Genomic DNA, 26,816 nt, shown 5'->3' on the forward strand with positions numbered 1-26,816 from the left:
CCGTTCGCCTTTTCAGAAAGAGGCTCTGCCGACACTGAGCGCCGTGAGATGTTCCGTGTCTGGGAAAGCACAAATCCCCAGTGCTGTTGTGCCTGTAGGTAGGGTGCCAAGGGACGGTGAAGAGCAGCAAGAGCTTTCAGGGCTGGGCCCTTCCTCGTGGGAGAAGGATCCGACCGTTCGCCTTTTCAGAAAGAGGCTCTGCCGAGGCGGAGCACCGTGAGATGTTCCGTGTCTGGGAAAGCACAAATCCCCAGTGCTGTTGTGCCTGTAGGTAGGGTGCCAAGGGACGGTGAAGAGCAGCAAGAGCTTTCAGGGCTGGGCCCTTCCTCGTGGGAGAAGGATCCGACCGTTCGCCTTTTCAGAAAGATGCTTGCCGAGACTGAGCGCCGTGAGATGTTCCGTCTCTGGGAAAGCACGGATCCCCAGTGCTGTTGTGCCTGTAGGTAGGGCGCCAAGGGACGGTGAAGAGCAGCAAGACTTTCAGGGCTCGGCCCTTCCTCGTGGGAGCAGGATCCGACCGTTCGCCTTTTCAGAAAGAGGCTTGCAGAGCCTGAGCACCGTGAGATGTTCCGTGTCTGGGAAAGCACAGATCCCCAGTGCTGTTGTGCCTGTAGGTAGGGTGCCAAGGGACGGTGAAGAGCAGCAAGAGCTTTCAGGGCTGGGCCCTTCCTCGTGGGAGAAGGATCCGACCGTTCGCCTTTTCAGAAAGAGGCTTGCAGAGACTGAGCACCGTGAGAAGTTCCGTGTCTGGGAAAGCACAGATCCCCAGTGCTGTTGTGCCTGTAGGTAGGGTGCCAAGGGATGGTGAAGAGCAGCAAGAGCTTTCAGGGCGGGGCCCTTCCTCGTGGGAGCAGGATCCGACCGTTCGCCTTTTCAGAAAGAGGCTCTGCCGAGGCGGAGCACCGTGAGATGTTCCGTGTCTGGGAAAGCACAGATCCCCAGTGCTGTTGTGCCTGTAGGTAGGGCACCAAGGGACGGTGAAGAGCAGCAAGAGCTTTCAGGGCTGGGCCCTTCCTCGTGGGAGAAGGATCCGACTGTTCGCCTTTTAAGAAAGAGGCTTTGCCGAGGTGGAGCGCCGTGACATGTTCGGTCTCTGGGAAAGCAGAGATCCCCAGTGCTGTTGTGCCTGTAGGTAGGGTGCCAAGGGACGGTGAAGAGCAGCAAGAGCTTTCAGGGCTGGGCCCTTCCTCGTGGGAGCAGGATCCGACCGTTCGTTTTTCAGAAAGAGGCTTGCCGAGGCGGAGCGACGTGAGATGTTCCTTCTCTGGGAAGGCATTCATCCCCAGTGCTGTTGTGCCTGTAAGTAGGGCACCAAGGGATGGTGAAGAGCAGCAAGAGCTTTCAGGGCTGGGCCCTTCCTCGTGGGAGAAGGATCCGACCGTTCGCCTTTTCAGAAAGAGGCTTGCCGAGGCGGAGCGACGTGAGATGTTCCGTGTCTGGGAAAGCACAGATCCCCAGTGCTGTTGTGCCTGTAGGTAGGGTGCCAAGGGATGGTGAAGAGCAGCAAGAGCTTTCAGGTCTGGGCCCTTCCTCGTGGGAGCAGGATCCGACCGTTCGCCTTTTCAGAAAGAGGCTCTGACGAGGTGGAGCTCCATGAGATGTTCCGTGTCTGGGAAAGCACAGATCCCCAGTGCTGTTGTGCCTGTAGGTAGGGTGCCAAGGGACAGTGAAGAGCAGCAAGAGCTTTCAGGGCTGGGCCCTTCCTCGTGGGAGAAGGATCCGACCGTTCGCCTTTTCAGAAAGAGGCTTGCCGAGGCGGAGCGCCGTGAGATGTTCCGTCTCTGGGAAATCACGGATCCCCAGTGCTGTTGTGCCTGTAGGTAGGGTGCCAAGGGACGGTGAAGAGCAGCAAGAGCTTTCAGGTCTGGGCCCTTCCTCGTGGGAGCAGGATCCGACCGTTCGCCTTTTCAGAAAGAGGCTCTGACGACGTGGAGCTCCATGAGATGTTCCGTGTCTGGGAAAGCACAGATCCCCAGTGCTGTTGTGCCTGTAGGTAGGGTGCCAAGGGACGGTGAAGAGCAGCAAGAGCTATCAGGGCTGGGCCCTTCCTCGGGGGAGAAGGATCCGACCGTTCGCCTTTTCAGAAAGAGGCTCTGCCGAGGTGGAGCGCCATGAAATGTTCCGTCTCTGGGAAAGCACAAATCCCCAGTGCTGTTGTGCCTGTAGGTAGGGTGCCAAGGGACGGCGAAAAGCAGCAAGAGCTTTCAGGGCTGGGCCCTTCCTCGTGGGAGAAGGATCCGACCGTTCGCCTTTTCAGAAAGAGGCTCTGCCGATGTGGAGCGCCATAAGATGTTCCTTCTCTGGGAAAGCATTCATCCCCAGTGCTGTTGTGCCTGTAGGTAGGGTGCCAAGGGACGGTGAAGAGCAGCAAGAGCTTTCAGGGCTGGGCCCTTCCTCGGGAAAGAAGGATCCGACCGTTTGCCTTTTCAGAAATAGGCTCTGCCGAGGTGCAGCTCCATGAGATGTTCCGTCTCTGGGAAAGCAGAGATCCCCAGTGCTGTTGTGCCTGTAGGTAGGGTGCCAAGGGACGGTGAAGAGCAGTAAGAGCTTTCAGGGCTGGGCCCTTCCTCGGGGGAGAAGGATCCAACCGTTCGCCTTTTCAGAAAGAGGCTCTGCCGACACTGAGCGCCGTGAGATGTTCCGTGTCTGGGAAAGCACAAATCCCCAGTGCTGTTGTGCCTGTAGGTAGGGTGCCAAGGGACGGTGAAGAGCAGCAAGAGCTTTCAGGGCTGGGCCCTTCCTCGTGGGAGAAGGATCCGACCGTTCGCCTTTTCAGAAAGAGGCTCTGCCGAGGCGGAGCACCGTGAGATGTTCCGTGTCTGGGAAAGCACAAATCCCCAGTGCTGTTGTGCCTGTAGGTAGGGTGCCAAGGGACGGTGAAGAGCAGCAAGAGCTTTCAGGGCTGGGCCCTTCCTCGTGGGAGAAGGATCCGACCGTTCACCTTTTCAGAAAGATGCTTGCCGAGACTGAGCGCCGTGAGATGTTCCGTCTCTGGGAAAGCACGGATCCCCAGTGCTGTTGTGCCTGTAGGTAGGGCGCCAAGGGACGGTGAAGAGCAGCAAGAGCTTTCAGGGCTCGGCCCTTCCTCGTGGGAGCAGGATCCGACCGTTCGCCTTTTCAGAAAGAGGCTTGCAGAGCCTGAGCACCGTGAGATGTTCCGTGCCTGGGAAAGCACAGATCCCCAGTGCTGTTGTGCCTGTAGGTAGGGTGCCAAGGGACGGTGAAGAGCAGCAAGAGCTTTCAGGGCTGGGCCCTTCCTCGTGGGAGAAGGATCCGACCGTTCGCCTTTTCAGAAAGAGGCTCTGCCGAGGTGGAGCGCCATGAAATGTTCCGTCTCTGGGAAAGCACAAATCCCCAGTGCTGTTGTGCCTGTAGGTAGGGTGCCAAGGGACGGCGAAAAGCAGCAAGAGCTTTCAGGTCTCGGCCCTTCCTCGTGGGAGAAGGATCCGACAGTTCGCCTTTTCAGAAAGAGGCTCTGCCGAGGCGGAGCGAAATAAGATGTTCCTTCTCTGGGAAAGCATTCATCCCAAGTGCTGTTGTGCCTGTAGGTAGGGTGCCAAGGGACAGTGAAGAGCAGCAAGAGCTTTCAGGGCTGGGCCCTTCCTCGTGGGAGAAGGATCCGACAGTTCGCCTTTTCAGAAAGAGGCTCTGCCGAGGCGGTGCTCCATGAGATGTTCCTTCTCTGGGAAAGCATTCATCCCCAGTGCTGTTGTGCCTGTAGGTAGGGTGCCAAGGGACGGTGAAGAGCAGCAAGAGCTTTCAGGGCTGGGACCTTCCTCGTGGGAGAAGGATCCGACCATTCGCTTTTTCAGAAAGAGGCTCTGCCGAGGTGGAGCTAAATGAGATGTTCCTTCTCTGGGAAAGCATTCATCCCAAGTGCTGTTGTGCCTGTAGGTAGGGTGCCAAGGGACGGTGAAGAGCAGCAAGAGCTTTCAGGGCTGGGCCCTTCCTCGTGGGAGAAGGATCCGACCGTTCGCCTTTTCAGAAAGAGGCTTGCAGAGACTGAGCACCGTGAGAAGTTCCGTGTCTGGGAAAGCACAGATCCCCAGTGCTGTTGTGCCTGTAGGTAGGGTGCCAAGGGATGGTGAAGAGCAGCAAGAGCTTTCAGGGCTGGGCCCTTCCTCGTGGGAGCAGGATCCGACCGTTCGCCTTTTCAGAAAGAGGCTCTGCCGAGGCGGAGCACCGTGAGATGTTCCGTGTCTGGGAAAGCACAGATCCCCAGTGCTGTTGTGCCTGTAGGTAGGGCACCAAGGGACGGTGAAGAGCAGCAAGAGCTTTCAGGGCTGGGCCCTTCCTCGTGGGAGAAGGATCCGACTGTTCGCCTTTTAAGAAAGAGGCTTTGCCGAGGTGGAGCGCCGTGACATGTTCGGTCTCTGGGAAAGCAGAGATCCCCAGTGCTGTTGTGCCTGTAGGTAGGGTGCCAAGGGACGGTGAAGAGCAGCAAGAGCTTTCAGGGCTGGGCCCTTCCTCGTGGGAGCAGGATCCGACCGTTCGTTTTTCAGAAAGAGGCTTGCCGAGGCGGAGCGACGTGAGATGTTCCTTCTCTGGGAAGGCATTCATCCCCAGTGCTGTTGTGCCTGTAAGTAGGGCACCAAGGGATGGTGAAGAGCAGCAAGAGCTTTCAGGGCTGGGCCCTTCCTCGTGGGAGAAGGATCCGACCGTTCGCCTTTTCAGAAAGAGGCTTGCCGAGGCGGAGCGACGTGAGATGTTCCGTCTCTGGGAAAGCACGGATCCCCAGTGCTGTTGTGCCTGTAGGTAGGGTGCCAAGGGATGGTGAAGAGCAGCAAGAGCTTTCAGGTCTGGGCCCTTCCTCGTGGGAGCAGGATCCGACCGTTCGCCTTTTCAGAAAGAGGCTCTGACGACGTGGAGCTCCATGAGATGTTCCGTCTCTGGGAAAGCACAGATCCCCAGTGCTGTTGTGCCTGTAGGTAGGGTGCCAAGGGACGGTGAAGAGCAGCAAGAGCTTTCAGGGCTGGGCCCTTCCTCGTGGGAGAAGGATCCGACCGTTCGCCTTTTCAGAAAGAGGCTCTGCCGAGGTGCAGCGCCATGAAATGTTCTGTCTCTGGGAAAGCACGGATCCCCAGTGCTGTTGTGCCTGTAGGTAGGTTGCCAAGGGATGGCGAAAAGCAGCAAGAGCTTTCAGGTCTCGGCCCTTCCTCGTGGGAGAAGGATCCGACAGTTCGCCTTTTCAGAAAGAGGCTCTGCCGAGGCGGTGCTCCATGAGATGTTCCTTCTATGGGAAAGCATTCATCCCCAGTGCTGTTGTGCCTGTAGGTAGGGTGCCAAGGGACGGTGAAGAGCAGCAAGAGCTTTCAGGGCTGGGCCCTTCCTCGTGGGAGAAGGATCCGACCATGCGCTTTTTCAGAAAGAGGCTCTGCCGAGGTGGAGCTAAATGAGATGTTCCTACTCTGGGAAAGCATTCATCCCAAGTGCTGTTGTGCCTGTAGGTAGTGTGCCAAGGGACAGTGAAGAGCAGCAAGAGCTTTCAGGGCTGGGCCCTTCCTCGTGGGAGAAGGATCCGTCCGTTCGCCTTTTCAGAAAGAGGCTCAGCCGAGGCGGAGCGCCATGAGATGTTCCTTCTCTGGGATAGCATTCATCCCTAGTGCTGTTGTGCCTGTAGGTAGGGTGCCAAGGGACGGTGAAGAGCAGCAAGAGCTATCAGGTCTCAGCCCTTCCTCGTGGGAGCAGGATCCGACCGTTCGCCTTTTCAGAAAGAGGCTCTGCCGAGGTGCAGCGCCATGAGATGTTCGGTCTCTGGGAAAGCAGAGATCCCCAGTGCTGTTGTGCCTGTAGGTAGGGTGCCAAGGGACAGTGAAGAGCAGCAAGAGCTTTCAGGGCTGGGCCCTTCCTCGTGGGAGAAGGATCCGACCGTTCGCCTTTTCAGAAAGAGGCTTGCAGAGACTGAGCACCGTGAGATGTTCCGTGTCTGGGAAAGCACAGATCCCCAGTGCTGTTGTGCCTGTAGGTAGGGTGCCAAGGGATGGTGAAGAGCAGCAAGAGCTTTCAGGTCTGGGCCCTTCCTCGTGGGAGCAGGATCCGACCGTTCGCCTTTTCAGAAAGAGGCTCTGACGAGGTGGAGCTCCATGAGATGTTCCGTGTCTGGGAAAGCACAGATCCCCAGTGCTGTTGTGCCTGTAGGTAGGGTGCCAAGGGACAGTGAAGAGCAGCAAGAGCTTTCAGGGCTGGGCCCTTCCTCGTGGGAGAAGGATCCGACCGTTCGCCTTTTCAGAAAGAGGCTTGCCGAGGCGGAGCGCCGTGAGATGTTCCGTCTCTGGGAAATCACGGATCCCCAGTGCTGTTGTGCCTGTAGGTAGGGTGCCAAGGGACGGTGAAGAGCAGCAAGAGCTTTCAGGTCTGGGCCCTTCCTCGTGGGAGCAGGATCCGACCGTTCGCCTTTTCAGAAAGAGGCTCTGACGACGTGGAGCTCCATGAGATGTTCCGTGTCTGGGAAAGCACAGATCCCCAGTGCTGTTGTGCCTGTAGGTAGGGTGCCAAGGGACGGTGAAGAGCAGCAAGAGCTATCAGGGCTGGGCCCTTCCTCGGGGGAGAAGGATCCGACCGTTCGCCTTTTCAGAAAGAGGCTCTGCCGAGGTGGAGCGCCATGAAATGTTCCGTCTCTGGGAAAGCACAAATCCCCAGTGCTGTTGTGCCTGTAGGTAGGGTGCCAAGGGACGGCGAAAAGCAGCAAGAGCTTTCAGGGCTGGGCCCTTCCTCGGGGGAGAAGGATCCGACCGTTCGCCTTTTCAGAAAGAGGCTCTGCCGACACTGAGCGCCGTGAGATGTTCCGTGTCTGGGAAAGCACAAATCCCCAGTGCTGTTGTGCCTGTAGGTAGGGTGCCAAGGGACGGTGAAGAGCAGCAAGAGCTTTCAGGGCTGGGCCCTTCCTCGTGGGAGAAGGATCCGACCGTTCGCCTTTTCAGAAAGAGGCTCTGCCGAGGCGGAGCACCGTGAGATGTTCCGTGTCTGGGAAAGCACAAATCCCCAGTGCTGTTGTGCCTGTAGGTAGGGTGCCAAGGGACGGTGAAGAGCAGCAAGAGCTTTCAGGGCTGGGCCCTTCCTCGTGGGAGAAGGATCCGACCGTTCGCCTTTTCAGAAAGATGCTTGCCGAGACTGAGCGCCGTGAGATGTTCCGTCTCTGGGAAAGCACGGATCCCCAGTGCTGTTGTGCCTGTAGGTAGGGCGCCAAGGGACGGTGAAGAGCAGCAAGAGCTATCAGGGCTGGGCCCTTCCTCGGGGGAGAAGGATCCGACCGTTCGCCTTTTCAGAAAGAGGCTCTGCCGAGGTGGAGCGCCATGAAATGTTCCGTCTCTGGGAAAGCACAAATCCCCAGTGCTGTTGTGCCTGTAGGTAGGGTGCCAAGGGACGGTGAAGAGCAGCAAGAGCTTTCAGGTCTGGGCCCTTCCTCGTGGGAGCAGGATCCGACCGTTCGCCTTTTCAGAAAGAGGCTCTGACGACGTGGAGCTCCATGAGATGTTCCGTGTCTGGGAAAGCACAGATCCCCAGTGCTGTTGTGCCTGTAGGTAGGGTGCCAAGGGACGGTGAAGAGCAGCAAGAGCTATCAGGGCTGGGCCCTTCCTCGGGGGAGAAGGATCCGACCGTTCGCCTTTTCAGAAAGAGGCTCTGCCGAGGTGGAGCGCCATGAAATGTTCCGTCTCTGGGAAAGCACAAATCCCCAGTGCTGTTGTGCCTGTAGGTAGGGTGCCAAGGGACGGCGAAAAGCAGCAAGAGCTTTCAGGGCTGGGCCCTTCCTCGGGGGAGAAGGATCCGACCGTTCGCCTTTTCAGAAAGAGGCTCTGCCGACACTGAGCGCCGTGAGATGTTCCGTGTCTGGGAAAGCACAAATCCCCAGTGCTGTTGTGCCTGTAGGTAGGGTGCCAAGGGACGGTGAAGAGCAGCAAGAGCTTTCAGGGCTGGGCCCTTCCTCGTGGGAGAAGGATCCGACCGTTCGCCTTTTCAGAAAGAGGCTCTGCCGAGGCGGAGCACCGTGAGATGTTCCGTGTCTGGGAAAGCACAAATCCCCAGTGCTGTTGTGCCTGTAGGTAGGGTGCCAAGGGACGGTGAAGAGCAGCAAGAGCTTTCAGGGCTGGGCCCTTCCTCGTGGGAGAAGGATCCGACCGTTCGCCTTTTCAGAAAGATGCTTGCCGAGACTGAGCGCCGTGAGATGTTCCGTCTCTGGGAAAGCACGGATCCCCAGTGCTGTTGTGCCTGTAGGTAGGGCGCCAAGGGACGGTGAAGAGCAGCAAGAGCTTTCAGGGCTCGGCCCTTCCTCGTGGGAGCAGGATCCGACCGTTCGCCTTTTCAGAAAGAGGCTTGCAGAGCCTGAGCACCGTGAGATGTTCCGTGTCTGGGAAAGCACAGATCCCCAGTGCTGTTGTGCCTGTAGGTAGGGTGCCAAGGGACGGTGAAGAGCAGCAAGAGCTTTCAGGGCTGGGCCCTTCCTCGTGGGAGAAGGATCCGACCGTTCGCCTTTTCAGAAAGAGGCTCTGCCGAGGTGGAGCGCCATGAAATGTTCCGTCTCTGGGAAAGCACAAATCCCCAGTGCTGTTGTGCCTGTAGGTAGGGTGCCAAGGGACGGCGAAAAGCAGCAAGAGCTTTCAGGTCTCGGCCCTTCCTCGTGGGAGAAGGATCCGACAGTTCGCCTTTTCAGAAAGAGGCTCTGCCGAGGCGGAGCGAAATAAGATGTTCCTTCTCTGGGAAAGCATTCATCCCAAGTGCTGTTGTGCCTGTAGGTAGGGTGCCAAGGGACGGCGAAAAGCAGCAAGAGCTTTCAGGGCTGGGCCCTTCCTCGTGGGAGAAGGATCCGACCGTTCGCCTTTTCAGAAAGAGGCTCTGCCGATGTGGAGCGCCATAAGATGTTCCTTCTCTGGGAAAGCATTCATCCCCAGTGCTGTTGTGCCTGTAGGTAGGGTGCCAAGGGACGGTGAAGAGCAGCAAGAGCTTTCAGGGCTGGGCCCTTCCTCGGGAAAGAAGGATCCGACCGTTCGCCTTTTCAGAAATAGGCTCTGCCGAGGTGCAGCTCCATGAGATGTTCCGTCTCTGGGAAAGCAGAGATCCCCAGTGCTGTTGTGCCTGTAGGTAGGGTGCCAAGGGACGGTGAAGAGCAGTAAGAGCTTTCAGGGCTGGGCCCTTCCTCGGGGGAGAAGGATCCAACCGTTCGCCTTTTCAGAAAGAGGCTCTGCCGACACTGAGCGCCGTGAGATGTTCCGTGTCTGGGAAAGCACAAATCCCCAGTGCTGTTGTGCCTGTAGGTAGGGTGCCAAGGGACGGTGAAGAGCAGCAAGAGCTTTCAGGGCTGGGCCCTTCCTCGTGGGAGAAGGATCCGACCGTTCGCCTTTTCAGAAAGAGGCTCTGCCGAGGCGGAGCACCGTGAGATGTTCCGTGTCTGGGAAAGCACAAATCCCCAGTGCTGTTGTGCCTGTAGGTAGGGTGCCAAGGGACGGTGAAGAGCAGCAAGAGCTTTCAGGGCTGGGCCCTTCCTCGTGGGAGAAGGATCCGACCGTTCGCCTTTTCAGAAAGATGCTTGCCGAGACTGAGCGCCGTGAGATGTTCCGTCTCTGGGAAAGCACGGATCCCCAGTGCTGTTGTGCCTGTAGGTAGGGCGCCAAGGGACGGTGAAGAGCAGCAAGAGCTTTCAGGGCTCGGCCCTTCCTCGTGGGAGCAGGATCCGACCGTTCGCCTTTTCAGAAAGAGGCTTGCAGAGCCTGAGCACCGTGAGATGTTCCGTGTCTGGGAAAGCACAGATCCCCAGTGCTGTTGTGCCTGTAGGTAGGGTGCCAAGGGACGGTGAAGAGCAGCAAGAGCTTTCAGGGCTGGGCCCTTCCTCGTGGGAGAAGGATCCGACCGTTCGCCTTTTCAGAAAGAGGCTCTGCCGAGGTGGAGCGCCATGAAATGTTCCGTCTCTGGGAAAGCACAAATCCCCAGTGCTGTTGTGCCTGTAGGTAGGGTGCCAAGGGACGGCGAAAAGCAGCAAGAGCTTTCAGGTCTCGGCCCTTCCTCGTGGGAGAAGGATCCGACAGTTCGCCTTTTCAGAAAGAGGCTCTGCCGAGGCGGAGCGAAATAAGATGTTCCTTCTCTGGGAAAGCATTCATCCCAAGTGCTGTTGTGCCTGTAGGTAGGGTGCCAAGGGACAGTGAAGAGCAGCAAGAGCTTTCAGGGCTGGGCCCTTCCTCGTGGGAGAAGGATCCGACAGTTCGCCTTTTCAGAAAGAGGCTCTGCCGAGGCGGTGCTCCATGAGATGTTCCTTCTCTGGGAAAGCATTCATCCCCAGTGCTGTTGTGCCTGTAGGTAGGGTGCCAAGGGACGGTGAAGAGCAGCAAGAGCTTTCAGGGCTGGGACCTTCCTCGTGGGAGAAGGATCCGACCATTCGCTTTTTCAGAAAGAGGCTCTGCCGAGGTGGAGCTAAATGAGATGTTCCTTCTCTGGGAAAGCATTCATCCCAAGTGCTGTTGTGCCTGTAGGTAGGGTGCCAAGGGACGGTGAAGAGCAGCAAGAGCTTTCAGGGCTGGGCCCTTCCTCGTGGGAGAAGGATCCGACCGTTCGCCTTTTCAGAAAGAGGCTTGCAGAGACTGAGCACCGTGAGAAGTTCCGTGTCTGGGAAAGCACAGATCCCCAGTGCTGTTGTGCCTGTAGGTAGGGTGCCAAGGGATGGTGAAGAGCAGCAAGAGCTTTCAGGGCGGGGCCCTTCCTCGTGGGAGCAGGATCCGACCGTTCGCCTTTTCAGAAAGAGGCTCTGCCGAGGCGGAGCACCGTGAGATGTTCCGTGTCTGGGAAAGCACAGATCCCCAGTGCTGTTGTGCCTGTAGGTAGGGCACCAAGGGACGGTGAAGAGCAGCAAGAGCTTTCAGGGCTGGGCCCTTCCTCGTGGGAGAAGGATCCGACTGTTCGCCTTTTAAGAAAGAGGCTTTGCCGAGGTGGAGCGCCGTGACATGTTCGGTCTCTGGGAAAGCAGAGATCCCCAGTGCTGTTGTGCCTGTAGGTAGGGTGCCAAGGGACGGTGAAGAGCAGCAAGAGCTTTCAGGGCTGGGCCCTTCCTCGTGGGAGCAGGATCCGACCGTTCGTTTTTCAGAAAGAGGCTTGCCGAGGCGGAGCGACGTGAGATGTTCCTTCTCTGGGAAGGCATTCATCCCCAGTGCTGTTGTGCCTGTAAGTAGGGCACCAAGGGATGGTGAAGAGCAGCAAGAGCTTTCAGGGCTGGGCCCTTCCTCGTGGGAGAAGGATCCGACCGTTCGCCTTTTCAGAAAGAGGCTTGCCGAGGCGGAGCGACGTGAGATGTTCCGTCTCTGGGAAAGCACGGATCCCCAGTGCTGTTGTGCCTGTAGGTAGGGTGCCAAGGGATGGTGAAGAGCAGCAAGAGCTTTCAGGTCTGGGCCCTTCCTCGTGGGAGCAGGATCCGACCGTTCGCCTTTTCAGAAAGAGGCTCTGACGACGTGGAGCTCCATGAGATGTTCCGTCTCTGGGAAAGCACAGATCCCCAGTGCTGTTGTGCCTGTAGGTAGGGTGCCAAGGGACGGTGAAGAGCAGCAAGAGCTTTCAGGGCTGGGCCCTTCCTCGTGGGAGAAGGATCCGACAGTTCGCCTTTTCAGAAAGAGGCTCTGCCGAGGCGGTGCTCCATGAGATGTTCCTTCTCTGGGAAAGCATTCATCCCCAGTGCTGTTGTGCCTGTAGGTAGGGTGCCAAGGGACGGTGAAGAGCAGCAAGAGCTTTCAGGGCTGGGCCCTTCCTCGTGGGAGAAGGATCCGACAGATCGCCTTTTCAGAAAGAGGCTCTGCCGAGGTGGAGCTAAATGAGATGTTCCTTCTCTGGGAAAGCATTCATCCCAAGTGCTGTTGTGCCTGTAGTTAGTGTGCCAAGGGACAGTGAAGAGCAGCAAGAGCTTTCAGGGCTGGGCCCTTCCTCGTGGGAGAAGGATCCGTCCGTTCGCCTTTTCAGAAAGAGGCTCAGCCGAGGCGGAGCGCCATGAGATGTTCCTTCTCTGGGATAGCATTCATCCCTAGTGCTGTTGTGCCTGTAGGTAGGGTGCCAAGGGACGGTGAAGAGCAGCAAGAGCTATCAGGTCTCAGCCCTTCCTCGTGGGAGCAGGATCCGACCGTTCGCCTTTTCAGAAAGAGGCTCTGCCGAGGTGCAGCGCCATGAGATGTTCGGTCTCTGGGAAAGCAGAGATCCCCAGTGCTGTTGTGCCTGTAGGTAGGGTGCCAAGGGACAGTGAAGAGCAGCAAGAGCTTTCAGGGCTGGGCCCTTCCTCGTGGGAGAAGGATCCGACCGTTCGCCTTTTCAGAAAGAGGCTTGCAGAGACTGAGCACCGTGAGATGTTCCGTGTCTGGGAAAGCACAGATCCCCAGTGCTGTTGTGCCTGTAGGTAGGGTGCCAAGGGATGGTGAAGAGCAGCAAGAGCTTTCAGGTCTGGGCCCTTCCTCGTGGGAGCAGGATCCGACCGTTCGCCTTTTCAGAAAGAGGCTCTGACGAGGTGGAGCTCCATGAGATGTTCCGTGTCTGGGAAAGCACAGATCCCCAGTGCTGTTGTGCCTGTAGGTAGGGTGCCAAGGGACAGTGAAGAGCAGCAAGAGCTTTCAGGGCTGGGCCCTTCCTCGTGGGAGAAGGATCCGACCGTTCGCCTTTTCAGAAAGAGGCTTGCCGAGGCGGAGCGCCGTGAGATGTTCCGTCTCTGGGAAATCACGGATCCCCAGTGCTGTTGTGCCTGTAGGTAGGGTGCCAAGGGACGGTGAAGAGCAGCAAGAGCTTTCAGGTCTGGGCCCTTCCTCGTGGGAGCAGGATCCGACCGTTCGCCTTTTCAGAAAGAGGCTCTGACGACGTGGAGCTCCATGAGATGTTCCGTGTCTGGGAAAGCACAGATCCCCAGTGCTGTTGTGCCTGTAGGTAGGGTGCCAAGGGACGGTGAAGAGCAGCAAGAGCTATCAGGGCTGGGCCCTTCCTCGGGGGAGAAGGATCCGACCGTTCGCCTTTTCAGAAAGAGGCTCTGCCGAGGTGGAGCGCCATGAAATGTTCCGTCTCTGGGAAAGCACAAATCCCCAGTGCTGTTGTGCCTGTAGGTAGGGTGCCAAGGGACGGCGAAAAGCAGCAAGAGCTTTCAGGGCTGGGCCCTTCCTCGGGGGAGAAGGATCCGACCGTTCGCCTTTTCAGAAAGAGGCTCTGCCGACACTGAGCGCCGTGAGATGTTCCGTGTCTGGGAAAGCACAAATCCCCAGTGCTGTTGTGCCTGTAGGTAGGGTGCCAAGGGACGGTGAAGAGCAGCAAGAGCTTTCAGGGCTGGGCCCTTCCTCGTGGGAGAAGGATCCGACCGTTCGCCTTTTCAGAAAGATGCTTGCCGAGACTGAGCGCCGTGAGATGTTCCGTCTCTGGGAAAGCACGGATCCCCAGTGCTGTTGTGCCTGTAGGTAGGGCGCCAAGGGACGGTGAAGAGCAGCAAGAGCTTTCAGGGCTCGGCCCTTCCTCGTGGGAGCAGGATCCGACCGTTCGCCTTTTCAGAAAGAGGCTTGCAGAGCCTGAGCACCGTGAGATGTTCCGTGTCTGGGAAAGCACAGATCCCCAGTGCTGTTGTGCCTGTAGGTAGGGTGCCAAGGGACGGTGAAGAGCAGCAAGAGCTTTCAGGTCTGGGCCCTTCCTCGTGGGAGAAGGATCCGACCGTTCGCCTTTTCAGAAAGAGGCTCTGCCGAGGTGGAGCGCCATGAAATGTTCCGTCTCTGGGAAAGCACAAATCCCCAGTGCTGTTGTGCCTGTAGGTAGGGTGCCAAGGGACGGCGAAAAGCAGCAAGAGCTTTCAGGTCTCGGCCCTTCCTCGTGGGAGAAGGATCCGACAGTTCGCCTTTTCAGAAAGAGGCTCTGCCGAGGCGGAGCGAAATAAGATGTTCCTTCTCTGGGAAAGCATTCATCCCAAGTGCTGTTGTGCCTGTAGGTAGGGTGCCAAGGGACAGTGAAGAGCAGCAAGAGCTTTCAGGGCTGGGCCCTTCCTCGTGGGAGAAGGATCCGACAGTTCGCCTTTTCAGAAAGAGGCTCTGCCGAGGCGGTGCTCCATGAGATGTTCCTTCTCTGGGAAAGCATTCATCCCCAGTGCTGTTGTGCCTGTAGGTAGGGTGCCAAGGGACGGTGAAGAGCAGCAAGAGCTTTCAGGGCTGGGACCTTCCTCGTGGGAGAAGGATCCGACCATTCGCTTTTTCAGAAAGAGGCTCTGCCGAGGTGGAGCTAAATGAGATGTTCCTTCTCTGGGAAAGCATTCATCCCAAGTGCTGTTGTGCCTGTAGGTAGGGTGCCAAGGGACGGTGAAGAGCAGCAAGAGCTTTCAGGGCTGGGCCCTTCCTCGTGGGAGAAGGATCCGACCATTCGCCTTTTTCTGAAAGAGACTTGCCGAGGCTGAGTGCCGTGAGATGTTCCGTGTCTGGGAAAGCACAGATCCCCAGTGCTGTTGTGCCTGTAGGTAGGGTGACAAGGGACGGTGAAGAGCAGCAAGAGTTTTCAGGGCTGGGCCCTTCCTCGTGGGAGAAGGATCCGACCGTTCGCCTTTTCAGAAAGAGTCTCTGCCGAGGTGGAGAGCCATGAAATGTTCCGTCTCTAGGAAAGCATAAATCCCCAGTGCTGTTGTGCCTGTAGGTAGGGTGCCAAGGGACGGCGAAAAGCAGCAAGAGCTTTCAGGTCTCGGCCCTTCCTCGTGGGAGAAGGATCCGACAGTTCGCTTTTTCAGAAAGAGGCTCTGCCGAGGCGGTGCTCCATGAGATGTTCCTTCTCTGGGAAAGCATTCATCCCCAGTGCTGTTGTGCCTGTAGGTAGGGTGCCAAGGGACGGTGAAGAGCAGCAAGAGCTTTCAGGGCTGGGCCCTTCCTCGTGGGAGAAGGATCCGACCATTCGCTTTTTCAGAAAGAGGCTCTGCCGAGGTGGAGCTAAATGAGATGTTCCTTCTCTGGGAAAGCATTCATCCCAAGTGCTGTTGTGCCTGTAGGTAGGGTGCCATGGGACAGTGAAGAGCAGCAAGAGCTTTCAGGGCTGGGCCCTTCCTCGTGGGAGAAGGATCCGTCCGTTCGCCTTTTCAGAAAGAGGCTCAGCCGAGGCGGAGCGCCATGAGATGTTCCTTCTCTGGGATAGCATTCATCCCTAGTGCTGTTGTGCCTCTAGGTAGGGTGCCAAGGGACGGTGAAGAGCAGCAAGAGCTATCACGGCTCAGCCCTTCCTCGTGGGAGCAGGATCCGACCGTTCGCCTTTTCAGAAAGAGGCTCAGCAGAGGTGGAGCGCCATGAGATGTTCCGTCTCTGGGAAAGCACAGATCCCCAGTGCTGTTGTGCCTGTAGGTAGGGTGCCAAGTGACGGTGAAGAGCAGCAAGAGCTTTCAGGGCTGGACCCTTCCTCGGGAAAGAAGGATCCGACCGTTCGCCTTTTCAGAAAGAGTCTTGCAGAGACTGAGCCCGGTGGGATGTTCCGTGTCTGGGAAAGCACGGATCCCCAGTGCTGTTGTGCCTGTAGGTAGGGCGCCAAGGGACGGTGAAGAGCAGCAAGAGCTTTCAGGGCTGGGCCCTTCCTCGTGGAGAAGGATCCGACCGTTCGCCTTTTCAGAAAGATGCTTGCCGAGACTGAGCGCCGTGAGATGTTCCGTGTCTGGGAAAGCACGGATCCCCAGTGCTGTTGTGCTTGTAGGTAGGGCGCCAAGGGACGGTGAAGAGCAGCAAGAGCTTTCAGGGCTCGGCCCTTCCTCGTGGGAGCAGGATCCGACCGTTCGCCTTTTCAGAAAGAGGCTTGCAGAGACTGAGCACCGTGAGATGTTCCGTGTCTGGGAAAGCACAGATCCCCAGTGCTGTTGTGCCTGTAGGTAGGGTGCCAAGGGATGGTGAAGAGCAGCAAGAGCTTTCAGGGCTGGGCCCTTCCTAGTGGGAGAAGGATCCGACGGTTCGCCTTTTCAGAAAGAGGCTCTGCCGAGGTGCAGCGCAATGAGATGTTCCTTCTCTGGGAAAGCATTCATCCCCAGTGCTGTTGTGCCTGTAGGTAGGGTGCCAAGGGACAGTGAAGAGCAGCAAGAGCTTTCAGGGCTGGGTCCTTCCTCGTGGGAGAAGTATCTGACCGTTTGCCTTTTCAGAAAGAGGCTCTGCCGAGGCGGAGCGCCATGAGATGTTCCTTCTCTGGGAAAGCATTCATCCCCAGTGCTGTTGTGCCTGTAGGTAGGGTGCCAAGGGACAGTGAAGAGCAGCAAGAGCTTTCAGGGCTGGGCCCTTCCTCGTGGGAGAAGGATCCGACCGTTCGCCTTTTCAGAAAGAGGCTTGCAGAGACTGAGCACCGTGAGAAGTTCCGTGTCTGGGAAAGCACAGATCCCCAGTGCTGTTGTGCCTGTAGGTAGGGTGCCAAGGGATGGTGAAGAGCAGCAAGAGCTTTCAGGGCGGGGCCCTTCCTCGTGGGAGCAGGATCCGACCGTTCGCCTTTTCAGAAAGAGGCTCTGCCGAGGCGGAGCACCGTGAGATGTTCCGTGTCTGGGAAAGCAGAGATCCCCAGTGCTGTTGTGCCTGTAGGTAGGGCACCAAGGGACGGTGAAGAGCAGCAAGAGCTTTCAGGGCTGGGCCCTTCCTCGTGGGAGAAGGATCCGACAGTTCGCCTTTTAAGAAAGAGGCTTTGCCGAGGTGGAGCGCCGTGACATGTTCGGTCTCTGGGAAAGCAGAGATCCCCAGTGCTGTTGTGCCTGTAGGTAGGGTGCCAAGGGACGGTGAAGAGCAGCAAGAGCTTTCAGGGCTGGGCCCTTCCTCGTGGGAGCAGGATCCGACCGTTCGCCTTTTCAGAAAGAGGCTTGCCGAGGCGGAGCGACGTGAGATGTTCCTTCTCTGGGAAGGCATTCATCCCCAGTGCTGTTGTGCCTGTAAGTAGGGCACCAAGGGATGGTGAAGAGCAGCAAGAGCTTTCAGGGCTGGGCCCTTCCTCGTGGGAGAAGGATCCGACCGTTCGCCTTTTCAGAAAGAGGCTTGCCGAGGCGGAGCGACGTGAGCTGTTCCGTCTCTGGGAAAGCACGGATCGCCAGTGCTGTTGTGCCTGTAGGTAGGGTGCCAAGGGATGGTGAAGAGCAGCAAGAGCTTTCAGGTCTGGGCCCTTCCTCGTGGGAGCAGGATCCGACCGTTCGCCTTTTCAGAAAGAGGCTCTGACGACGTGGAGCTCCATGAGATGTTCCGTGCCTGGGAAAGCACAGATCCCCAGTGCTGTTGTGCCTGTAGGTAGGGTGCCAAGGGACGGTGAAGAGCAGCAAGAGCTTTCAGGGCTGGGCCCTTCCTCGTGGGAGAAGGATCCGACCGTTCGCCTTTTCAGAAAGAGGCTCTGCCGAGGTGCAGCGCCATGAAATGTTCTGTCTCTGGGAAAGCACGGATCCCCAGTGCTGTTGTGCCTGTAGGTAGGGTGCCAAGGGACGGCGAAAAGCAGCAAGAGCTTTCAGGTCTCGGCCCTTCCTCGTGGGAGAAGGATCCGACAGTTCGCCTTTTCAGAAAGAGGCTCTGCCGAGGCGGTGCTCCATGAGATGTTCCTTCTCTGGGAAAGCATTCATCCCCAGTGCTGTTGTGCCTGTAGGTAGGGTGCCAAGGGACGGTGAAGAGCAGCAAGAGCTTTCAGGGCTGGGCCCTTCCTCGTGGGAGAAGGATCCGACCATGCGCTTTTTCAGAAAGAGGCTCTGCCGAGGTGGAGCTAAATGAGATGTTCCTTCTCTGGGAAAGCATTCATCCCAAGTGCTGTTGTGCCTGTAGGTAGGGTGCCAAGGGACAGTGAAGAGCAGCAAGAGCTTTCAGGGCTGGGCCCTTCCTCGTGGGAGAAGGATCCGTCCGTTCGCCTTTTCAGAAAGAGGCTCAGCCGAGGCGGAGCGCCATGAGATGTTCCTTCTCTGGGATAGCATTCATCCCTAGTGCTGTTGTGCCTGTAGGTAGGGTGCCAAGGGACGGTGAAGAGCAGCAAGAGCTATCAGGGCTCAGCCCTTCCTCGTGGGAGCAGGATCCGACCGTTCGCCTTTTCAGAAAGAGGCTCTGCCGAGGTGCAGCGCCATGAGATGTTCGGTCTCTGGGAAAGCAGAGATCCCCAGTGCTGTTGTGCCTGTAGGTAGGGTGCCAAGGGACAGTGAAGAGCAGCAAGAGCTTTCAGGGCTGGGCCCTTCCTCGTGGGAGAAGGATCCGACAGTTCGCCTTTTCAGAAAGAGGCTTGCAGAGACTGAGCACCGTGAGATGTTCCGTGTCTGGGAAAGCACAGATCCCCAGTGCTGTTGTGCCTGTAGGTAGGGTGCCAAGGGATGGTGAAGAGCAGCAAGAGCTTTCAGGTCTGGGCCCTTCCTCGTGGGAGCATGATCCGACCGTTCGCCTTTTCAGAAAGAGGCTCTGACGAGGTGGAGCTCCATGAGATGTTCCGTGTCTGGGAAAGCACAGATCCCCAGTGCTGTTGTGCCTGTAGGTAGGGTGCCAAGGGACGGTGAAGAGCAGCAAGAGCTTTCAGGGCTGGGCCCTTCCTCGTGGGAGAAGGATCCGACCGTTCGCCTTTTCAGAAAGAGGCTTGCCGAGGCGGAGCGCCGTGAGATGTTCCGTCTCTGGGAAATCACGGATCCCCAGTGCTGTTGTGCCTGTAGGTAGGGTGCCAAGGGACGGTGAAGAGCAGCAAGAGCTTTCAGGTCTGGGCCCTTCCTCGTGGGAGCAGGATCCGACCGTTCGCCTTTTCAGAAAGAGGCTCTGACGAGGTGGAGCTCCATGAGATGTTCCGTGTCTGGGAAAGCACAGATCCCCAGTGCTGTTGTGCCTGTAGGTAGGGTGCCAAGGGACGGTGAAGAGCAGCAAGAGCTTTCAGGGCTGGGCCCTTCCTCGTGGGAGAAGTATCCGACCGTTCGCCTTTTCAGAAAGAGGCTCTGCCGAGGTGGAGCGCCATGAAATGTTCCGTCTCTGGGAAAGCACAAATCCCCAGTGCTGTTGTGCCTGTAGGTAGGGTGCCAAGGGACGGCGAAAAGCAGCAAGAGCTTTCAGGTCTCGGCCCTTCCTCGTGGGAGAAGGATCCGACAGTTCGCCTTTTCAGAAAGAGGCTCTGCCGACGCGGTGCTCCATGAGATGTTCCTTCTCTGGGAAAGCATTCATCCCCAGTGCTGTTGTGCCTGTAGGTAGGGTGCCAAGGGACGGTGAAGAGCAGCAAGAGCTTTCAGGGCTGGGACCTTCCTCGTGGGAGAAGGATCCGACCGTTCGCCTTTTCAGAAAGAGGCTCAGCAGAGGCGGAGCGCCATGAGATGTTGAGTCTCTGGGAAAGCACAGATCCCCAGTGCTGTTGTGCCTGTAGGTAGGGTGCCAAGTGACGGTGAAGAGCAGCAAGAGCTTTCAGGGCTGGACCCTTCCTCGGGAAAGAAGGATCCGACCGTTCGCCTTTTCAGAAAGAGGCTTGCAGAGACTGAGCCCGTTGGGATGTTCCGTCTCTGGGAAAGCACGGATCCCCAGTGCTGTTGTGCCTGTAGGTAGGGCGCCAAGGGACGGTGAAGAGCAGCAAGAGCTTTCAGGGCTCGGCCCTTCCTCGTGGGAGCAGGATCCGACCGTTCGCCTTTTCAGAAAGAGGCTTGCAGAGACTGAGCACCGTGAGATGTTCGGTCTCTGGGAAAGCAGAGATCCCCAGTGCTGTTGTGCCTGTAGGTAGGGTGCCAAGGGATGGTGAAGAGCAGCAAGAGCTTTCAGGGCTGGGCCCTTCCTCGTGGGAGAAGGATCCGACGGTTCGCCTTTTCAGAAAGAGGCTCTGACGACGTGGAGCTCCATGAGATGTTCCGTGTCTGGGAAAGCACAGATCCCCAGTGCTGTTGTGCCTGTAGGTAGGGTGCCAAGGGACGGTGAAGAGCAGCAAGAGCTTTCAGGGCTGGGCCCTTCCTCGTGGGAGCAGGATCCGACCGTTCGCCTTTTCAGAAAGAGGCTCTGCCGAGGCGGAGCGCCATGAGATGTTCCTTCTCTGGGAAAGCATTCATCCCCAGTGCTGTTGTGCCTGTAGGTAGGGTGCCAAGGGACAGTGAAGAGCAGCAAGAGCTTTCAGGGCTGGGCCCTTCCTCGGGGGAGAAGGATCCGACCGTTCGCCTTTTCAGAAAGAGGCTTGCCGAGAATGAGCACCGTGAGATGTTCCGTGTCTGGGAAAGCACAGATCCCCAGTGCTGTTGTGCCTGTAGGTAGGGTGCCAAGGGACGGTGAAGAGCAGCAAGAGCTTTCAGGGCTGCGCCCTTCCTCGTGGGAGCAGGATCCGACAGTTCGCCTTTTCAGAAAGAGGCTATGCCGAGGCGGAGCTCCATGAGATGTTCCTTCTCTGGGAAAGCATTCATCCCCAGTGCTGTTCTGCCTGTAGTTAGGGCACCAAGGGATGGTGAAGAGCAGCAAGAGCTTTCAGGGCTGGGCCCTTCCTCGGGGGAGAAGGATCCGACCGTTCGCCTTTTCAGAAAGAGGCTCTGCCGAGGTGGAGCGCCATGTGATGTTCCGTGTCTGGGAAAGCATTCATCCCCAGTGCTGTTGTGCCTGTAGGTAGGGCACCAAGGGACGGTGAAGAGCAGCAAGAGCTTTCAGGGCTGGGCCCTTCCTCGTGGGAGAAGGATCCGACCGTTCGCCTTTTTCTGAAAGAGTCTTGCCGAGACTGAGCGCCGTGAGATGTTCCGTGTCTGGGAAAGCACAGATCCCCAGTGCTGTTGTGCCTGTAGGTAGGGCGCCAAGGGACGGTGAAGAGCAGCAAGAGCTTTCAGGGCTGGGCCCTTCCTTGTGGGAGAAGGATCCGACCGTTCGCCTTTTCAGAAAGAGGCTCTGCCTAGGTGCAGCGCCATGAGATGTTCCGTGTCTGGGAAAGCAGAGATCCCCAGTGCTGTTGTGCCTGTAGGTAGGGTGCCAAGGGACGGTGAAGAGCAGCAAGAGCTTTCAGGGCTGGGCCCTTCCTCGGGGGAGAAGGATCCGACCGTTCGCCTTTTCAGAAAGAGGCTCTGCCGAGGTGCAGCGCCATGAGATGTTCCGTCTCTGGGAAAGCAGAGATCCCCAGTGCTGTTGTGCCTGTAGGTAGGGTGCCAAGGGACAGTGAAGAGCAGTAAGAGCTTTCAGGGCTCGGCCCTTCCTCGTGGGAGAAGTATCCGACCGTTCGCCTTTTCAGAAAGAGGCTTGCCGAGACTGAGAGCCGTGAAATGTTCCGTCTCTGGGAAAACACAAATCCCCAGTGCTGTTGTGCCTGTAGGTAGGGTGCCAAGGGATGGTGAAGTGCAGCAAGAGCTTTCAGGGCTGGGCCCTTCCTCGTGGGAGCAGGATCCGACCGTTCGCCTTTTCAGAAAGAGGCTCTGACGACGTGGAGCTCCATGAGATGTTCCGTGTCTGGGAAAGCACAGATCCCCAGTGCTGTTGTGCCTGTAGGTAGGGTGCCAAGGGACGGCGAAAAGCAGCAAGAGCTTTCAGGTCTCGGCCCTTCCTCGTGGGAGAAGGATCCGACAGTTCGCCTTTTCAGAAAGAGGCTCTGCCGAGGCGGTGCTCCATGAGATGTTCCTTCTCTGGGAAAGCATTCATCCCCAGTGCTGTTGTGCCTGTAGGTAGGGTGCCAAGGGACGGTGAAGAGCAGCAAGAGCATTCAGGGCTGGGCCCTTCCTCGTGGGAGAAGGATCCGACCATTCGCTTTTTCAGAAAGAGGCTCTGCCGAGTTGGAGCTAAATGAGATGTTCCTTCTCTGGGAAAGCATTCATCCCAAGTGCTGTTGTGCCTGTAGGTAGGGTGCCATGGGACAGTGAAGAGCAGCAAGAGCTTTCAGGGCTGGGCCCTTCCTCGTGGGAGAAGGATCCGTCCGTTCGCCTTTTCAGAAAGAGGCTCAGCCGAGGCGGAGCGCCATGAGATGTTCCTTCTCTGGGATAGCATTCATCCCTAGTGCTGTTGTGCCTCTAGGTAGGGTGCCAAGGGACGGTGAAGAGCAGCAAGAGCTATCAGGGCTCAGCCCTTCCTCGTGGGAGCAGGATCCGACCGTTCGCCTTTTCAGAAAGAGGCTCAGCAGAGGTGGAGCGCCATGAGATGTTCTGTCTCTGGGAAAGCACAGATCCCCAGTGCTGTTGTGCCTGTAGGTAGGGTGCCAAGTGACGGTGAAGAGCAGCAAGAGCTTTCAGGGCTGGACCCTTCCTCGGGAAAGAAGGATCCGACCGTTCGCCTTTTCAGAAAGAGGCTTGCAGAGACTGAGCCCGGTGGGATGTTCCGTGTCTGGGAAAGCACGGATCCCCAGTGCTGTTGTGCCTGTAGGTAGGGCGCCAAGGGACGGTGAAGAGCAGCAAGAGCTTTCAGGGCTGGGCCCTTCCTCGTGGAGAAGGATCCGACCGTTCGCCTTTTCAGAAAGATGCTTGCCGAGACTGAGCGCCGTGAGATGTTCCGTGTCTGGGAAAGCACGGATCCCCAGTGCTGTTGTGCTTGTAGGTAGGGCGCCAAGGGACGGTGAAGAGCAGCAAGAGCTTTCAGGGCTCGGCCCTTCCTCGTGGGAGCAGGATCCGACCGTTCGCCTTTTCAGAAAGAGGCTTGCAGAGACTGAGCACCGTGAGATGTTCCGTGTCTGCGAAAGCACAGATCCCCAGTGCTGTTGTGCCTGTAGGTAGGGTGCCAAGGGATGGTGAAGAGCAGCAAGAGCTTTCAGGGCTGGGCCCTTCCTAGTGGGAGAAGGATCCGACGGTTCGCCTTTTCAGAAAGAGGCTCTGCCGAGGTGCAGCGCAATGAGATGTTCCTTCTCTGGGAAAGCATTCATCCCCAGTGCTGTTGTGCCTGTAGGTAGGGTGCCAAGGGACAGTGAAGAGCAGCAAGAGCTTTCAGGGCTGGGTCCTTCCTCGTGGGAGAAGTATCTGACCGTTTGCCTTTTCAGAAAGAGGCTCTGCCGAGGCGGAGCGCCATGAGATGTTCCTTCTCTGGGAAAGCATTCATCCCCAGTGCTGTTGTGCCTGTAGGTAGGGTGCCAAGGGACAGTGAAGAGCAGCAAGAGCTTTCAGGGCTGGGCCCTTCCTCGTGGGAGAAGGATCCGACCGTTCGCCTTTTCAGAAAGAGGCTTGCAGAGACTGAGCACCGTGAGAAGTTCCGTGTCTGGGAAAGCACAGATCCCCAGTGCTGTTGTGCCTGTAGGTAGGGTGCCAAGGGATGGTGAAGAGCAGCAAGAGCTTTCAGGGCGGGGCCCTTCCTCGTGGGAGCAGGATCCGACCGTTCGCCTTTTCAGAAAGAGGCTCTGCCGAGGCGGAGCACCGTGAGATGTTCCGTGTCTGGGAAAGCAGAGATCCCCAGTGCTGTTGTGCCTGTAGGTAGGGCACCAAGGGACGGTGAAGAGCAGCAAGAGCTTTCAGGGCTGGGCCCTTCCTCGTGGGAGAAGGATCCGACTGTTCGCCTTTTCAGAAAGAGGCTTTGCCGAGGTGGAGCGCCGTGACATGTTCGGTCTCTGGGAAAGCAGAGATCCCCAGTGCTATTGTGCCTGTAGGTAGGGTGCCAAGGGACGGTGAAGAGCAGCAAGAGCTTTCAGGTCTGGGCCCTTCCTCGTGGGAGCAGGATCCGACCGTTCGCCTTTTCAGAAAGAGGCTCTGACGACGTGGAGCTCCATGAGATGTTCCGTGTCTGGGAAAGCACAGATCCCCAGTGCTGTTGTGCCTGTAGGTAGGGTGCCAAGGGACGGTGAAGAGCAGCAAGAGCTTTCAGGGCTGGGCCCTTCCTCGTGGGAGAAGGATCCGACCGTTCGCCTTTTCAGAAAGAGGCTCTGCCGAGGTGCAGCGCCATGAAATGTTCTGTCTCTGGGAAAGCACGGATCCCCAGTGCTGTTGTGCCTGTAGGTAGGGTGCCAAGGGACGGCAAAAAGCAGCAAGAGCTTTCAGGTCTCGGCCCTTCCTCGTGGGAGAAGGATCCGACAGTTCGCCTTTTCAGAAAGAGGCTCTGCCGAGGCGGTGCTCCATGAGATGTTCCTTCTCTGGGAAAGCATTCATCCCCAGTGCTGTTGTGCCTGTAGGTAGGGTGCCAAGGGACGGTGAAGAGCAGCAAGAGCTTTCAGGGCTGGGCCCTTCCTCGTGGGAGCAGGATCCGACCATGCGCTTTTTCAGAAAGAGGCTCTGCCGAGGTGGAGCTAAATGAGATGTTCCTTCTCTGGGAAAGCATTCATCCCAAGTGCTGTTGTGCCTGTAGGTAGGGTGCCAAGGGACAGTGAAGAGCAGCAAGAGCTTTCAGGGCTGGGCCCTTCCTCGTGGGAGAAGGATCCGTCCGTTCGCCTTTTCAGAAAGAGGCTCAGCCGAGGCGGAGCGCCATGAGATGTTCCTTCTCTGGGATAGCATTCATCCCTAGTGCTGTTGTGCCTGTAGGTAGGGTGCCAAGGGACGGTGAAGAGCAGCAAGAGCTATCAGGGCTCAGCCCTTCCTCGTGGGAGCAGGATCCGACCGTTCGCCTTTTCAGAAAGAGGCTCTGCCGAGGTGCAGCGCCATGAGATGTTCGGTCTCTGGGAAAGCAGAGATCCCCAGTGCTGTTGTGCCTGTAGGTAGGGTGCCAAGGGACAGTGAAGAGCAGCAAGAGCTTTCAGGGCTGGGCCCTTCCTCGTGGGAGAAGGATCCGACCGTTCGCCTTTTCAGAAAGAGGCTTGCAGAGACTGAGCACCGTGAGATGTTCCGTGTCTGGGAAAGCACAGATCCCCAGTGCTGTTGTGCCTGTAGGTAGGGTGCCAAGGGATGGTGAAGAGCAGCAAGAGCTTTCAGGTCTGGGCCCTTCCTCGTGGGAGCAGGATCCGACCGTTCGCCTTTTCAGAAAGAGGCTCTGACGAGGTGGAGCTCCATGAGATGTTCCGTGTCTGGGAAAGCACAGATCCCCAGTGCTGTTGTGCCTGTAGGTAGGGTGCCAAGGGACGGTGAAGAGCAGCAAGAGCTTTCAGGGCTGGGCCCTTCCTCGTGGGAGAAGGATCCGACCGTTCGCCTTTTCAGAAAGAGGCTTGCCGAGGCGGAGCGCCGTGAGATGTTCCGTCTCTGGGAAATCACGGATCCCCAGTGCTGTTGTGCCTGTAGGTAGGGTGCCAAGGGACGGTGAAGAGCAGCAAGAGCTTTCAGGTCTGGGCCCTTCCTCGTGGGAGCAGGATCCGACCGTTCGCCTTTTCAGAAAGAGGCTCTGACGAGGTGGAGCTCCATGAGATGTTCCGTGTCTGGGAAAGCACAGATCCCCAGTGCTGTTGTGCCTGTAGGTAGGGTGCCAAGGGACGGTGAAGAGCAGCAAGAGCTTTCAGGGCTGCGCCCTTCCTCGTGGGAGCAGGATCCGACAGTTCGCCTTTTCAGAAAGAGGCTATGCCGAGGCGGAGCTCCATGAGATGTTCCTTCTCTGGGAAAGCATTCATCCCCAGTGCTGTTCTGCCTGTAGTTAGGGCACCAAGGGATGGTGAAGAGCAGCAAGAGCTTTCAGGGCTGGGCCCTTCCTCGGGGGAGAAGGATCCGACCGTTCGCCTTTTCAGAAAGAGGCTCTGCCGAGGTGGAGCGCCATGTGATGTTCCGTGTCTGGGAAAGCATTCATCCCTAGTGATGTTGTGCCTGTAGGTAGGGCACCAAGGGACGGTGAAGAGCAGCAAGAGCTTTCAGGGCTGGGCCCTTCCTCGTGGGAGAAGGATCCGACCGTTCGCCTTTTTCTGAAAGAGTCTTGCCGAGACTGAGCGCCGTGAGATGTTCCGTGTCTGGGAAAGCACAGATCCCCAGTGCTGTTGTGCCTGTAGGTAGGGCGCCAAGGGACGGTGAAGAGCAGCAAGAGCTTTCAGGGCTGGGCCCTTCCTTGTGGGAGAAGGATCCGACCGTTCGCCTTTTCAGAAAGAGGCTCTGCCTAGGTGCAGCGCCATGAGATGTTCCGTGTCTGGGAAAGCAGAGATCCCCAGTGCTGTTGTGCCTGTAGGTAGGGTGCCAAGGGACGGTGAAGAGCAGCAAGAGCTTTCAGGGCTGGGCCCTTCCTCGGGGGAGAAGGATCCGACCGTTCGCCTTTTCAGAAAGAGGCTCTGCCGAGGTGCAGCGCCATGAGATGTTCCGTCTCTGGGAAAGCAGAGATCCCCAGTGCTGTTGTGCCTGTAGGTAGGGTGCCAAGGGACAGTGAAGAGCAGTAAGAGCTTTCAGGGCTCGGCCCTTCCTCGTGGGAGAAGTATCCGACCGTTCGCCTTTTCAGAAAGAGGCTTGCCGAGACTGAGAGCCGTGAAATGTTCCGTCTCTGGGAAAACACAAATCCCCAGTGCTGTTGTGCCTGTAGGTAGGGTGCCAAGGGACGGCGAAAAGCAGCAAGAGCTTTCAGGTCTCGGCCCTTCCTCGTGGGAGAAGGATCCGACAGTTCGCCTTTTCAGAAAGAGGCTTGCAGAGACTGAGCACCGTGAGAAGTTCCGTGTCTGGGAAAGCACAGATCCCCAGTGCTGTTGTGCCTGTAGGTAGGGTGCCAAGGGATGGTGAAGAGCAGCAAGAGCTTTCAGGGCGGGGCCCTTCCTCGTGGGAGCAGGATCCGACCGTTCGCCTTTTCAGAAAGAGGCTCTGCCGAGGCGGAGCACCGTGAGATGTTCCGTGTCTGGGAAAGCACAGATCCCCAGTGCTGTTGTGCCTGTAGGTAGGGCACCAAGGGACGGTGAAGAGCAGCAAGAGCTTTCAGGGCTGGGCCCTTCCTCGTGGGAGAAGGATCCGACTGTTCGCCTTTTAAGAAAGAGGCTTTGCCGAGGTGGAGCGCCGTGACATGTTCGGTCTCTGGGAAAGCAGAGATCCCCAGTGCTGTTGTGCCTGTAGGTAGGGTGCCAAGGGACGGTGAAGAGCAGCAAGAGCTTTCAGGGCTGGGCCCTTCCTCGTGGGAGCAGGATCCGACCGTTCGCCTTTTCAGAAAGAGGCTTGCCGAGGCGGAGCGACGTGAGATGTT

This window comes from Buteo buteo, chromosome 30, assembly GCF_964188355.1.
Source record: "Buteo buteo chromosome 30, bButBut1.hap1.1, whole genome shotgun sequence".
Classification (NCBI taxonomy): Eukaryota; Metazoa; Chordata; class Aves; order Accipitriformes; family Accipitridae; genus Buteo; species Buteo buteo.